At 31.3% G+C, this 12548-nt stretch overlaps 1 long non-coding RNA gene across 1 annotated transcript; it reads right to left on the bottom strand.

Annotated features, from left to right (window-relative positions):
- Window positions 1-709: 709 nt before the first annotated feature.
- On the bottom strand, window positions 710-7744 carry LOC107869745. The gene is made up of 4 exons (XR_001673935.2): window positions 7606-7744; window positions 7445-7505; window positions 3212-3306; window positions 710-1800 (listed from the first exon to the last, which is right to left on the bottom strand). It is a non-coding gene; the product is annotated as an uncharacterized LOC107869745 (long non-coding RNA).
- Window positions 7745-12548: the final 4804 nt, after the last annotated feature.

Raw genomic sequence — 12548 nt, 5'->3', positions numbered from 1 at the left:
ATTCGGTTTTATAGCTTGTCTAAGTCTGTAAGAATTAAACTTTTCAAACAAAGCTACCTAAAAAGGGAATAAAACTCAACCAAAGTTGCAACAACCTGTCTTGGAAGCACATTGCAAATTGGTATAGGTAACAACTGTTGCATAAGAATATGACAATCATGACTTTTTAATTAACAAATTCTTTTTTGATCCAAATCAATACGATGAGATATATTTCATGAATAATCATCCGGAATTGAGATATTCTTTAAAGTCTTGAGGAAGGCCACTTTCTTATTCTTTGGAATTGAAAATGCAGCAAGCTTACACTCATCATTCTCATCGACCAAAAGATCTTTCCTTATGCCCATATCTTGTAGATCTCTTCGGGCCTTCATATGATCCTTTGACTTTTCTTTATCATTTAACGAAGTGTATATAACATTGTCAAACACATTCTTTTCAATATGCATCACATCTAAATTACGGGGTAACAGGTTAAAATCCTAATATAGAAGATCAAAAATATGTTTTTCTTCTTCCATTGTTGAGTTGCATCTTTCCCAACATTTTTTTTCCTTTTTCTTTGTTGCAACTCTGATTGTCTTCCAATGTAACATTGATATCTTTCACCTGTTGCAAAATTTTTTACCCAGATAACTTCTTTGGAGGGGTTCTATCTTTTATATTTCTATCAAAATAATGTCTTATCAGTCTAAATTTATAATTATTTATCAAGAATCGATGGTGGCCAATAAAACACCACTTTCTAATATGACAAAGTCGACAAAGTTCTCCATCAAAATTACAAGAAGGACATGCAAGACCAGTATGCGTATTCCAACAAGATAAGATATCAAGTCCAGGAAAATTGCCAACTATCCACATATAAGCTATTTGCATTTTGAACATTTCATTTTTTAATGAATTAAAATTATCCACACCTTTACTCCACAACTTATTCAACTCCTTAATATGTGGTTGTAGATATATATCTATGTTATTCCCTATTGTACGTGGACATGGAATAATCATTGAAAGGAGAAAATTTAGTTGCTTCATACACAACCAAGGAGGAAGATTGTATGGGAACAAAACCACTGGCCAAATGCCATAGTTAGTACTCATTGCTTCAAAGGGATTGAAACCATTACTAGCTAGACCTAATCAAACATTTCAAGGATCAGAAGCAAATTCAGGATAATTTGTATCAAGATTTTTCTATGCTTCACCATCTTGAGGGTGCCTTAAGATCCTATCTTTGTTATCATCCTCTACATGCCATCTCATATGCTTTGCAATTTTAGAGAGCATAAATAATCTTTGTAATCTTGGTTTTAATGGAAAGTTGTGCAAAACTTTGGCAGACTTCTTTTGCTTCTTCTTTTGTTTCTTAGTTGTACTAGGAGCATGACCAAGATTGCTATCCGTCTAGGGTTTCCATCTATAAGTGTGACAATGCTAGCATGATTTTGTATTAACATCATCTTCCCAGTACAAAATACAATCATTTAGGCAAGAATCTATCTTGATATAATCAAGACAAAACTTGTGGATGGTTTTCTTAGTCTCATAAAAAGATATAGAGATCTTTACAAATTTAAATGCACCCTAAGTAGATCTAGCACCATAGTCATTTCTTTATCACTTAACCTAGACAAGCACTTTATGTGATAAAGCTTTAATAAAAATTCCAACTTTAAGTGCTTGGATCCTTCATACAAATCTTCACTTTCATCTCTAAGCAATTCAAATAATCTTTGTTATTTGAACCAAAAAAATCATGCAAAGTTTCTTCTTCTCCCATTACTTGTGACAGACCTGCATCAACACCCTCATGCCTTAAACTCTCTAATACTTCATTAATCAATAATTCAATAGGAATTTCAAAATATGGTGCATTTTGAGTGAGCTCTATGTTTTTGGAATTAGGCAAAACATTTATTTCCCCATGCATAACCCAAGTGAAGTAATGTTCAGGAAAATCCTTCTTCATCAAATAGTGAAACACCACATTTCTTGTTTTCCACTTTTTAAAACCACATATAAGACATAGATATTTTATTTTATCTCCTATAGCTCCATTGGTAAATGAAAATTTTAGAAACTGTTTCAAACCAAGCAAATACTCTGGTGTGTTTCTTGGCATTCCAATCCAAGGTCTATCCATTGAATAATTTGATGAATATGCTAAGTATCACCTATAAGATTTCATGAAGAAGAAAAGTGAATGTAACAGAAAATAAATAAATTATTGAACTCTAATAGAGAACATACATAACAAAATATCTTATGAAAAAAATCACTCTAACAGATAATTGTGATGTCCGGGTCAACTTTCGCACAACTGACTAATTTTGTAAACATAAAAAAACAAATGTTGCTACTCAAAAACATAACCAAAAACTCATGGGTTAATTTTACAAGTAGGAAAGAGGACGGTCATGCAACACCAACTAAAAGGACCTCATTCAAGATCTTGTGCTACGATAAGTTTTGAATCTCAATGCAGAAAGTGGAACACTGTTCTTTAATTATAACTAATTGGGTCAGAGTGAAGAAAAGATAGAAAAAATGTAGAAAATAAGGATGCCATCATAAAACAACCAATTAGAAGTAGAAGACTAGTAGTTGGCTCAACAGAAAGCATCCTAAAAAAAGCCAGACCAAATCAAACCTTCGGATACGAGTAAATCACAGAAATAACAAAAATACCCTGACAAAAAACACAATTACTCACCAAACAATTACCCAATATAAAATCATAAATGAGATTTAGAGAGAGTAGAGTATTTGTAAACCTGACCCCCTACCTCATAGGGATAGAGAGGTTTATAATTTCCAATAGACCATCATTATCAGAGAATGATGGCCATGTAGATCTTGACTAAACATACTGAATGGCATTCTCAAAAAGATATCATCACACCAAACGAATACCAAGTTGAAGGAGCTTCATACTTCAATATCTAAAACAATTCCAAGCATACCATGTGTGTACCAAAACTACTAAAACCCAAATAAAGGAACTCTAAAATTTAACATTTATAGAAATACCAAATATAAATCCTTTAAGAAACTTAATCCACAGGGAATAACAAGCGCTATAATGCCTACATAAAAATAGAAATGAGAAAATAGCATAGCCAAAAACTCAATTATACATATTCGATATAATACCATTAACTGCACTAGTCGATGTGAACATAAAATAGTAGAATAAACAAATTACTTGTTAGAGTTCCTTTGAAATTCTTCTGTAGTAATCTCTGAACTACTCGCACCAAAAAATTGATATTACTGGATTGCTTCCTCAAATTGATGAACCTGAATAAATAATATTTATAATTTAATTTGAATTCTGTGCTTCTTTTTACAACTCACAGAAAAGAACTTTTTTCTATACCAAATTTAGAACCATTTGGACATAGAAGATTTTCCTTTTTATCAATACTAGTCTAAACTCAACTTCAACATACAAATTTGATTTTTCAGCATTAACTACAAAAACTTGTTTTTCCAAGTTTCAACCAAATCTATGTCCAAATGCCCATGTAAGAAATCTTCCTTCTAATAATCAGTCATCACTATCAACTTCAAGGTGATGAGACCTTAAGATTAAGGTTACAAAGTAGTCGAAACCATAAGTTGATAAGAAGGAAAACTGGTGTCATGTTTATCTATACCTGGGGAGTAACTTATTTAGGTTAATTCTTCAACAGAAATAAGGAAAACTACCAAGAAGAGAATCAGAGGAAAATTTTTCACTGCTTTTCTCTAATTACAGGTATAAGAAAAATGTGAGAACTTTAGTATCTCAGTTGGTTGACTATTCGAACTTTCAACTTGTTAATAAAGGATTCCATTTCCCATGTTGCAATACCTTTCAAGTTTCCCCTTCCCTCAATAAAGAAAAAGGTCAAAAAGGGTCAAACCATCAACCAAAACAACGCCCCACAATTAAACTCTATCTTAAAGTATTTCCAAGCATACCTATTATTAGATATACAAATACCTACTTAAAATCATAAACATATATAGAAAAGCAAAAAGGGAAAATAAGATTCAAGTTTAGCAAAACAAAAACATGGGAAACTAAAGTAAAAATTCAGTTGTTTCTCACCAAATTATCAGCACAGAGCAAAGTGTTTAGCAATATCAGCAGCTGCATTAACCTTTTCTTGTGTGTATGGCTATGTTTGTATAGGGAGAGAAACTGAGTTTTTTTTCAAGAAGTAGAGATATAAAGTAAAGAGGGAAATGAGAAAGTTGTGATAATAACTCAAGAAGAATATATTTCTATGAATTGTGGGGAAAAATATTAAATATTTTTTTATGTAAAAAAAAGACAAGTTTAGACATTATTTTTTTGATGAATAGCGGGGGGTTTTAACTCCCACAAATATATTCGATGGATATCGGGGGTTTTTATCCCTTTTAAATATATAATTTTTAGTGACATATATTTAACTCCCACATTTCATATAATTTTGAAATGTTTAAAATAACCCTCACAAAAAAATCTCCCGTAATTAGACATATTTTTTGTAGTGTGATGACCAATTGCTTGCGAGGTACAAGGGAATTCCCCAAGTGCACATTCATACTTATGTATCATGGAGGTGAAGGTACGAAGGAATCCCCGACCATCTTTAATATCTCTGGTTCGTTTGGCTAACACGCACTAGGGTCCGTTTAAGGGGTAACACTGGACCCATATAGCCCATGGGTGGATTATGATGGTAGCGCTTCATAACCCAAGTTAAGATTTTGTTGAAGTTCATTCTAAGCCCTTCTCCCTACCCCCAACATGTGTATATGTATATGTACTTCATATGATATTACGCAGTGGATGCTATATTCGTTTGAACTGTTGTCATGACATTATTTTGTTCTTCTATCCCTGAGTTACATACTAGTGCTTCAATCGCTAACTGTCTTCAGACGTTTTATCCCCACGCGATACAGGAACTGATTATACTTTCATATCTCCTACTTAGTGACTTAAATTCGGGATGAGCTAGCAAGTCAGATTGAAGTGGTGAGCTTCTATACTTTGGAAGACCCCATTTCATGATTATGGTTTCCTTTACATTTTTACTATTTCTGTAGATTTGGTTTTTGGCTATTGGCGGGGGCATGCCCGACATATTATTAAAATTCAGTTTTGTAGAGGCTTTGTTGGATTACTTTGATTATTTGGGCGGTTGTGGGTCAGTTGATTGTACGTTCACCAGTTGTTGGTTATAGACATGCATTAAAACTTTTCTTAAGCTATTGCACGATCTTGTTATATGTTCGAAATTCATTCGACCTTGGAGTGTGATAGGTTTGGTGTGGTTAGGTGCAAGGGGTGATCTCCTGTCCACGTGGGACTTGAGATATCCGTCATGGTCAGGCCCTGGTTCGGGTCGTGACACCAAACCTCACGTTAATGCGTGATCCACCACCTTTATATTAACTAGTTTAGGTGTACGTGTCTGCATGTGTACCTTACTTTAATGAGTAAAAATATTATACTCAGTACGATTTGTTTAAATAATAAAAATAAATACAATAATTAAATTTAATAGCTTTTGAATATGTAAAGATGAAAAATTTAATTAATTAGTTAGCTAAGATTTGCAAATATCTAAGATAAAAATAACGTAGGTGAAATACACTGATTGGCCCTTAAATTACGGTTGGTGTCTTCAGTAAGCCCATAATTGGTGCTTGATAATCTATAAAGTTGCGTAATTTGAATTGGTTTTCATCCTACAAGTGCAAAATTTGACCCGCAAATTTCATACCACTTCAATCCTTATTTTTGATCAAACAATGAGTATATTTTTTCTACCGCTCCAAATATAGTCATGTTCTTTCTCTGCAATTAATCCATAATTTCAAATTTTAATTTATAACACGGATCCAGAGAAACAATAGAAATAGTATCTTAGAAAAAATAATCATAATATTTAATATAGTTTGATCAAGTGATTTACATATTAAAAAAATTAATATTAAAAAATACACAACTTATTGCGAAAATAATCTCAAACTAAGCAAACAATTTCTGAAAAATTCTATGTTAATAGAGATACAAATTAAAATTAGTCAAAAACTTATTAAGTTAGTATGTTTTTCTAAATTTACTAAAAAGTAACCAAGTCAATGAAATTGTATTGTTGCCTCACATGTATATAATCTCAAAAGAAAATATTGTGGAATATGGTTTCTATTACCTTTTTCTCCTATTGATATAATTCTTTTATAAACGTGTACATGCATTTCTTTAACCTAAGAGGATTCTATTCGCCATCAAAATCTGTAAATAATATTTACTATTAACTCTATTTAAAAAAAATTAATAAACATAACAAAATAATAGACTTTTATGATGTTCACGTTGTGGAAGTGCACAATTCTAAACAAATTTATCAAACTTTTAGGAATAAAAGTTTTGGATGAATAGTAATTTACTGAAAACAATTATGGGATTGTAAGCTGTAATCAGAGTATTCACCTTTGGTTCTATAAATTTACCAATATGTAATGATATAGTGGCAACACAACACAAAATTTTTTACCATCATATCTAATATCACTCGCAACAATGACTGGTCTATCATGGTCTTTTGATTTTTGAAGCTGACAAAAGGAAAGAGCAGTAGTGAAAGATACCATATATAATTTGAGTTGGAAAATATTCAAATTCACAGCCGGTTGACAAAATTTATGGTGACCAAATTTTAATTGAATTCAAAGTATGATTTATATTGGAACAAGAGTTCTTTTATTTTGCCAAAAATACTCCTGCGAGTTTTCGTTTTACCAAAAACTCTTTTTTCATGTATACAATGAAAAATCTTATCATATATTTTAGGACTTCCTTTTCATGTACACAAGAAAAAAAAATATCAATATTATAATATATTTTGCTCTTACCATATATTTTAGTACTCTTTAATTTTTAATAATTAATTAATAATTATAGCAAAAAGATGAAAAAATAATTTTTTTTATTAGAGTATTCGGTAGTATTCAATTCTAAACCTAGCTCTTAGCAGTGAATTAAAATTATATCTAAATGTAAATAACTGAAAAGCAATATGAACTTGAATAAGAGTCTCCCATCTCTAATATATATATATATATGTCATATAGCTTAAGTTTTATTTCAGAAAAACAAAATTAATTTGTAGCCAATACAAAGGAAAAAAAAAGATATTCATACCATTTTCACTCTATGAAATATAATCTTGAGAGCATGTAATTGTTACCAATATAGACTTAATCAATACATCGATTCTATAACTAATACATCGTAATGACATATAAATATTTTATAGTCACAAAGATTCCATACTAAAGATGTTCAAAAGTTTTTTATAGAATAATAATCAACACTTTGATCATACTAACAAAAAAGAAGAAAAGATTAAAAAAAGAAAACAACATAAAGAAAAGATTCGAGTGTACGAACCTCGTGACCACAAACTACGTACTATCCATAAATTTGATATATCCTTGAGAATTGAGAAAGACTACACAAACAAATATAAGAAAGAGCAAAATAAAAAAAAATAGATTTGTTGCAAAATACAAAAATTAATAATAAAAAAAATTATTTGAAACTCCCCATACCTTAGTGTGATATTTCATTCAACATTGATAATTCCCCTACCATTGTGACGAAGGGAAGAACACAAAACTATCCCAAATATATAAAAAGGTTGCAAATTATCCCCAAATTATCTCCTACCTTGTCTTAAGGTTTTAGATTTGTGAGTTCGTGTATGTGAAAAAGTTGTAATACATGCAAATTTTTATAGGCTTTGATTTTAGATTCGGTGCCACTTTTCCTAAATAGTATTTGATTTGAACTCAATAATACTTTTTCTAATTAAATAATATTTCGTAGTTCTTATTAATTTTGAAGTTTTAAATATTAATTATTACTTATTATAATTTAATGAAAATAATTAAAAACAACATGAAAATATTATTTTGTCTATTACGAAGTGTTTTAATGAAGGACAAAAAATTTAAATCATAGTTTTAAGAGCCTTTATACTTTTAATATATTATAAATTATAGATTATAGATATAGATATAAATTATAGATATAGATTATAGATATGCTTTTAATATATTATAGATTATAGATTAAACATCGACCAATAACTAGACAAAAATGATATTTGCTATAATATGTTAAGTTATATTAATAGTGAAAAAACTCTTTACATTGTCAGTTTATGTAGTATGTTGTCAATATATATAAGTTAAACTCTTACTAGTATTAGTATAGTATTTGCAAGACTTAAATACAAGAAAAAAGCGTACACTTTATGCATGGAAGTCAAACAATTTTATACATCATGTTAGACTTAAATACAGGAAAGTACGTACACTTTATGTATGAGAACATAGTGTCATATTCTTTTCAAAGCTTTGATTAACGAAATTAAGTATCCAATAAAGTGCAGTTATGCTTGATTGCGTGAATGAGAACATAGTGTCATATTCTTTTCAAAGCTTTGATTAACGAAATTATGCTTGATTGCTTTCGGTATTTCCTGTTCATTTATTTATTTATATCGATAAGTTGATTGGCAAATTATTGTAAAGTGATTTTGTGTTTGCTTGCATTTTTTCTATTCAATAAGTGTGGCTTATTTATCAATTATTAAACAAGGATCATAATTATTGGCATCCTGACCATATCTCAGTGCGCGACAGATCGACGGAGTCATATTTCGTCTGATTATGACTAAATATAGCTTCAGCACCACTAATTATAAGAAAAAAAAATGCAGAAGAATATTAATCGCCTTTTTTTATTTTGTATCTAAGACCACTTTTAAGAGAAAATGTAAAAAGAATACTAATCTTTTTGTTGTTCGTGGACCACTTTTAAGAAAATGTGTACTCCATCCGTTTGAATATTTATTTATCATAATTTTTTTAAGTCTGTCTTAGACAAAAAATGTTATCATTTCGTTTTTTCGGAAATTAAATTTCAGTATTCCAAGCTTTAGCTTAATGATATTTTCATCTATAGATGACACGTCATGTTTAACACCACAAAATTCATTTTTACAATGCATAGCATCCCTTCAAAAAATAGCCAACAAATATATATTTTTGTGTATTGACCGGAGACTATAATTATTTTGGACTGAGCAGATAAATATGTGAAAAACACCTTTTGATATGTCATATACACATTTTGAAATTCAGGGGTGGAGGGTGGGGTGAATTGAAACATTTTCTGAGTCGACTGGTCAGGTTTGACAGTCAACTCACCTGCATACAAGTATACTTGGACAAAATAGAGTTAAAGAAAAATATGCAAGTAAATAAGTAAGTAAAATAAAGTAATGACACAGAGACTTCCAGTCCCCTTGGGTTTCAAGAGTTTTCTTAGAGCTTTCAAAGTAAAGTAGGAGTACATATGTAGCAAACAAGTTTTGAAGCTTATTCTGATATTCAGATCTTGTGACACAGCCTCAACTGGTATGACTAAGTTGACTCGATCGTTTCTTTTTGTAACTATTGTAAGCAAATAAGTACAAAGTTTAATAAAGACTAAGATTGAGACACACTAAGAATTTTCTGTGAAGTTGCATGAGGGCTTCGGTCTTCAATCTTTTCTTTTATAGCCTTCAGCTATTTCGCCTTCTTTGCTCTATAAAATTCAAGAAATTTCTTCTCAATCAACGATTTTGAATTGATTCCTTGATTAAGAAATTTCACCATATGGTATGTCCATATCAGATATATCCATACATGTGGTGCAACCTTCTTTTCTCGAATAAAAGCTCACATCCATACATGTCCATGTCAAATATTTCCATGTAGAGGATGTGAACTTCTTTCCTTTTGTCTTGCCATGAGAGATGTTGTTGTGATTGACTGTCAATCATTTCCCTTATACTTTGGAATCTAATGAGATCCTTGATTGTTGCATTTCCAAATCCAGCACCTACTCCTTATAGTTGAGTATTGATTTCCTTGCAAGTGAGGATCACTCGAGATACTCTTCCATATGTTTCTCCTATGAGATCTTTGATGTGATCGTATTTTGATTGTACCCTGCAAATAATTATTTATTAGTTTGTCGTTATTAAAATATATTATATAAATATGGGGCTAATAATATCCCCTTTTTTGATAATGACAAACAATAAACATTAGCTAACTTTCCTGTTCTTATTATCGACTTTCTCCCCCTTACTTGCTGACTCTTTTGCCTTGGAACATTAGTTAACTTTCTTGTTCTTGTATTCAACTTGCTCCCCCTGGATCGAAGGCCTATCTGATGTTTCATCTTCTTCCTTTTTTGATAAAATTAAAAAAATAAAACACACACACAAAAATAAAGTAGAGAAAAAGGAGCACACAGTAGATAAGCAGTCAATGTATCATGTAAAAAGTAAAAAAGTATGGCAAAATGAGTTAAAATATCAATTATAACCTTAGAAGAAAAGGGACAGGACCCCCTTTTGAATAACAGTCATTATCTTAACGTTTGGATAGAGAGTAGGTAAGAGTATTGTGCATGTTTTGACAAAAACACTCATAGGATTTTTTGACATTTTTTGAGAAGCTGGAGTAGAAGTTCTGGACAGATATTGCAAGGTTGTTATTGGAGGATTTGGTTTTGGACTTGATGGATTCCACTCGTGCAAATAATTTATTAAAGATCTTGACACCTTCTTGCTTGAATCTGTCAATGGTTCGCCGCACCTTGCCTACATCAATGCTGATGTCCTTTCCCAACTATAACAACTTGGCAATTGACTTATGAAGAAGTATTAATCCTTCCTCAATTGTCTTTAGAAGATCCTTGAGCTCCTCCAATTCCTTCAACATAGGAAGCATAAGGTTAGATACAGACTTGCTTACCTTAGGAAAATCTAATTTTGCTTTTGCAGTGTCTTTCTTGCATCATTCGTTATCTAACAAGACGTATCCCATACTAGCGAAAGTCTTGGAATCATAGGTACTAATACTTCCACAACTGAGTATGCAGATAGATCAATGGGGTAATGGACAAGGATTTTGGTGATCAGCAATCCATAAAGTAGGCTAGCAAAGGCATGAGCATCTGAACCACTTTCCAGCATATATTCTTGAAACCAAACATCCCAATTTATTTTATACATCTTCACCATAAAGTACAATACAAACACATCACGACATGTCATATTGCTAAGAGATCCATTTTGAGGAATAAGTGTGGTGGAAATAATATGAGCCATGATTCTATACTTAAAACAGAGAGACAGGGGACCAAAGTGTGATAAATTGATGTCCAGGTCGGACACAACCTTTTTATCTTCCTCGAGCTAACTTCAAAATTTTTAGGCGAGATACCACTAATAAACAGAATTACCCCATACAATTTATTGTGAAAAAGTTTTTCAAATAAGAAATCATTGAGAATGATTCCTATGCCAAGCACAAGAGTTTCCAGTTCGTCACTATCTTGAGAAGGACGAAGATTTGTATAGAACATACGGATAGGGTCCTCATAAACTTCCTTTCCACAGAGACAAAAAAAACAGAGATAAATCTTGAGATTTGAAAAAAAAATTTACACTGTAGTGTGATTCCTTCAAGTGAGAGAGGTTCATTATATGAATGGGATCTACTTAGCAAATTTTAGATGTTGCAAACTTCTATCTTTACAAATAAGTCCAAAATTTATGCATGTCCTATGGTGGAAGGGAATCCACAGGGGACGAATAAAATTTCTTAAACAATAAATTTGGGCTTAGGGATGAGCGTTTCTTAGAAATAGATGAGTGTAGGGAATGCAAAGAGGCTTTCTCAGAGGAGCCAGAGATAAGAATAGGATTATGGTTCTCGGAGTGACTTCATTGGTCAGGTTTTATTCATTTGAGAGAGAAAGGCTTGAAAAAGATTTAAAAAGGTGGAGAGAGAGATGAAGAGGTGGATAGATGAAATAGTGTGAGTATATCCAAGGATAATATAAAAAGGGGGTGAAGTGAATAGAGGCAACTACTGAAGTGAAAGGATGACATACTTATGTTGGGAAAAGAAAAGGATAAAGTGGCAGTAATTAAGGAGAGAGAAAAAGAAGGTGTGGAATAGTGGTAAAAAGATGATGATGCTGACTCAGAATAAGGAGGTAATAGAATTTTTAAAAATAAGGTAAGAAAATTACAAATACTTAATGCATGTAATACCAATACTTTTTCGTAAGACACAAAATCTTTCTTCTAACAAGGGTTTTGTAAAAATACCTGCCAACTGATTTTTTTTGAATCAACAAACTTTTGAGAAAAATCGCCCTTTTCTACACGATCTTGAATAAAATGATATGTAATGTCACTATGCTTAGCTATATAATAATGCACAGTATATTTAGATAAGCTAATAGCACTAGTGTTATCACACATTAGAGGTACAAATTCAAATGACAAATCAAAATTAAGTAATTGATGCATAATCTATCAAATTTAAGTATCATAACTTCCAATGTCTATGTATTCAGCTTCAGATAGAGCAACTGAAGTTTGTTTCTTGCTATGTCATGAAATTAGGACGTCACCAAG

This window comes from Capsicum annuum, chromosome 4 (assembly GCF_002878395.1).
Source record: "Capsicum annuum cultivar UCD-10X-F1 chromosome 4, UCD10Xv1.1, whole genome shotgun sequence".
Taxonomy (NCBI): domain Eukaryota; kingdom Viridiplantae; phylum Streptophyta; class Magnoliopsida; order Solanales; family Solanaceae; genus Capsicum; species Capsicum annuum.
The sequence above is the reverse complement of the archived record's forward strand: the minus strand, read 5'-3'. Positions and strand labels throughout refer to the sequence as shown.